This window comes from Acomys russatus, chromosome 14 (genome assembly GCF_903995435.1).
Source record: "Acomys russatus chromosome 14, mAcoRus1.1, whole genome shotgun sequence".
Lineage (NCBI taxonomy): Eukaryota > Metazoa > Chordata > Mammalia > Rodentia > Muridae > Acomys > Acomys russatus.
Window position 1 is genome coordinate 29,954,267 of NC_067150.1, and position 4,384 is coordinate 29,958,650.

Sequence of the window (4,384 nt, forward strand, 5' to 3'; positions counted from 1 at the left end):
AAGGCCAACAGAAAGCATATGGGAGAGATGAGACTCATCCTCCGTGTGGCTCCCAAGCTCATCATATCCCCCAGTCTAACCAGGACGCATGTTCAGGCAGCAGGGACACACAGCAGACCCTGGCCTGTGCCTAGTCTTCAGCTTATGTGAAAGGTACAGTGAGTCCTTCTAGGGCAGGAGCCTGAAAACATCAATTTAAACAAACAAACAAACAAACAAACAAAGAAGAGGAGACTATACAGGAAACTGAGGAACATCTTGGATGCTGTGAGATCAAAGATGACACCCTGTTTCCCCACCATCCTTCTCTGGCTATGTGCTCAGAGAAGCCTGTGCATCCCCAGCCCAGTGTATAGAAACTGGATTAACCAAGGACAACAAGGGAAGTGTGTATTCAAGCGCTCCACGATGATTTTCCTTCAAGAATAAAGAGAGATGCATAGTAACCCAAGTAGCAGAGAGGAGCCATAAGCTTAGGGACTGTGCCATGGCTTCTCACTCCACAGGGCACCAAGCAGAGAAAGCAGGGATAAGCACTCCACTGGGGTACCACACACTGTGGGCGTAGACATGCTTACCTAGCTAGACAGGAGTGTTGTGGAAAATGTTCTAGAAGAGGTCTCTGCTCCCTCTGAATGGCAGCCAGTCTTCTCTGGAGTGATATTGAACTTGGGCATGCACAGCTTCCGTCTAGGAGACAGAAAGAAATGAACACACCCAGACTGTTTAAGTTAGGCTCTTCTGTGAAGAGACGCCATGGCCATGGCAACTCTTATAAAGGAAACCCTCAATGACGGTGGGAAACATAGTGGTGTGTAAGCAGACATGGTGCTGGAGAAACTGAGAGTTCTACATCTTGATCCACAGGCAGCAGGAAGTGAACTGATCCTAGCTGGCTTGAGCATCTGAGGTGTCAAAGCCCGTCCCCTAGTCATGCACCTCCTGCTCCAAGGCCACACCTCCCAATAGTGCCACTCCCTCTGGGGGCCATTTTTATTCAAACCATTACACAGAGACATGCCCCAGTGTGCTCAAGAGAAAGGCTAACCTTATGCTTTCCCATTCGGCCGAGCTTATAGTCTAGTGTTTCTTTCCTAAATATATAAACAAACAGCCAGGAGCACCATATATTTTATTTAAAAGCCTCGAACATAAAAAAACCAGACTGAAATAAATGGGAAAAAATGAAAATCTGGAACAACGGAGATATTTCAAGGAGTAGAAGATAAGCTAGAAAGAACAAAGACACTTCAAAGACATTTTATTTTTACCAAAACAACAAAAAGAAAACTGTAATCATAAACCATGAGTAAGTTATAATGAAAAAGGAAAATCTTAATTTCAAAAAGTCTCTGAGGCCCAGGTTCAATCATCAGTGTGAAAAAATAGATAATTTTTAAAAACTGAAATCAATAATATAGCTAAATTTATTTTTCAAAAATAAAACATAGGGCCAACAAGACGACTCAGCTGGTAAAATTGATCTACACCCTTGCATGTACACATACACACACACAAATAAAGTAAAGATTGTTTTAAAAACTTAAACATAGTTAGTGGTGGCCCTCACCTTTAATCCCACCCAACACTTGGGAAGCAGAGACAGGTAGATCTCTGAGTTTGAGGCCAATCTGGTTTACAGAGAGAATTCCAGGACAGCCAGGGCTATCCAGAGAAAAAAAGTAATAAATTAAATACAAATTTTAAAAGAGAAAGTTGAAGAAATCTTCCAAAGAGCGAGGGAGTGGCGCATTAGGAGGTGTGGCCTTGGAGTATCTGTGGCTTTGTGGCATGAGGTGCATGACTAGAAGTGGTGGTGGGGACTCTGAGGTCTCAGATAAAAGAAAAAGAATTGGATAACTGAGTACTAGGAGGTAAAATACCCTGATTACCTCAGCACAAAGAACGAATAAAGATGTATACCAATACCCTCCACCATTATCATCTTTATAACATAAGAGATAAAAAAAAAATGTTCTAAAACTTTCTAAACAAACAAACAAACAAAAAAAAAAAAAACAGCAGGAAAAAAAATCAGGTTAAAAAACAAAAGAATAAAGACATTGAACTTTTAAAAAAGCAACACAACATTAGAAGTTAAAAGACAGCCCTGGAATATCATCTCAGTTCTGAAAGAAAATGTTTTTAATCTAAAATTCTGTATTTCAATAAATTATCAGCCACATTTCAAAAGGGGTGCGGCGATATTTGTAAATATTCAACAGCCCAAGAAATTCACCTCCTGGGCATCCTTTCTTAGGAAGCTATTGGAGGGAGGGGCATAGAGTTATATGATAGGCCAGTGTGGACTATGCAGTATCTGAGAAATAAGGTGTCAGACACAACAAGACAGAACAAGTGTTCAAGAGGCTGTAAACTATGGTACTCCAGGTCAGTTTCAGGCTCCTAGAGCACCCCAGTCATGTGCATGGAGAAAGCAAGATGATCTTACAAGGGTAGCTATTGGATGTAGGGTGGGAGTGAGAATGTTGAATGCATGGAAAATAGTTGATGGCAGTTATTCAGCAGGATCATTTATATATCTTAAAGACTAAGTGTTTATACACTAAAAGCATGTTTAGAAATTAGGTCAATAAAGGAGAAGCAATAATCAACTTCAGGAAAAAAAATTATATAAAAACAAAATGTCCATGATCGCAATGTACTACTTGAATCAGCAGTAAATAAGATTCATTTAGTAGTTAATATGTAAATACATATTTATCCAGGTGTGGTCGCACATGCCTTAAGTTCCAGCACTCAGGAGACAGAGGCAGGCAGATCTCTGTGAGTTCAAGGCCAGCCTGGTTTACAGAGAAAGTCCAGGATACCCAAGAGTACACAGAGAAACCCTGTCTCGAAAAACAAAAACGAAAAACCAAAAAACACAAACACAAACAAACAAACAAAACCCCACATATTGAATGAACAAAAAGAAAATTATCCCAGGCACGGTGGCACACACCTTTAATCCCAGCACTAGGAAAGCAGAGGTAGGTGGATTGCTGTGAGTTTGAGGCCAGCCTAGTGTACAAAGAGAGTCCAGGACAGCCAAGGCTACACAGGGAAACCCTGTCTCAAAAAACCAAAAAAAGAAAAAAGAAAAGGAAAGAAAGAAAGAAAAGAAGGAAGGGAGAGAGAAAGAAAGAAAGAAAGAAAGAAAGAAAGAAAGAAAGAAAGAAAGAAAGAAAAAATTATGATAGCAAGACAAAAGAAAGGGAGGGGAAGTTTAGGGGTATAGTCAGAAAAGAGGAGTATAGAGTATAGAATAGAATTCTCATCTACCATGGCAGAGAGTCCATGTACAGTTTCTAAAACTGGTAACTCAAGATGTGTGAATTTGAATATATTATTTAGAAATATAATATACCACACCATACAACTGGCTTACAACCTCCTCAAACTACAGCTTCAGGGAATCTGGTGCCCTCTTCTGGCCTCTGAGAGTATCTGCACACACATGGCAAACACACATACACATAAATTGAACAAATCTTTAAATACATATATATATATATGGGAGCTGGAGATATGGCTCAGAAGAGCACTGACTGCTCTTCAAAAGAACATGGGTTCAAATCCCAACACCCATATGGCAGCTCACAATTGTCTGTAACTCTAGACACCCTCACACAGACATACATGCAGGCAAAACACCAATGAACATAAAATAAGAATAAATAAATCATTTTTAAGAAATACATACATTAAAAATATGTATAACAGGGAGCTTGAGAGATGGTTTATCAGTTAAAAGTACTGGCAGCTCTTCCAGAGACCTGAGTACAATTCCCAGCAACTACATGGTAGCTCATAACCATCTATCATAGGGTGTGATGCCCTCTTCTGTCTTGCAGGCATACATGCAAAAGAGTATTCATATACACACATAAACAAATCTTTAAAAATATGTATGGTATGTGTACATAAATATATACATATGAATGACAGGAGTGAGCTGGCTTCGGGAATGTTAAAGGCTCAAATAAGACAACAATGACTCATTTCCTAACTCTGTGTACATAGTCTCTGATTCAAAATAAACTTTTTTTTTCCAAAGCCAATATTCCTCACACATGATCCACCTTAGCTGTTCAAGATACAGAATCAGATGGTGATTTAAGGTCAAAGCCTAAATGAAACAAATAATGTACATTTACTTGAGTGTTCATAGAGACCTCTTGGGGCACCTGATTCAGATTGGGCCATGGAGATGGCTCAGTGGGTAAAGGTGCTTGCCCCCAAGCCTGACAACCCCCATAAAGGTGGAAACAGAAAAAGAAATCCACAAAGTTATCCTCCGACCTACACACACACACACACACACACACACACACACACACCATTCAAATCATCATTATCAACAACAACAACTAAAGGAAAA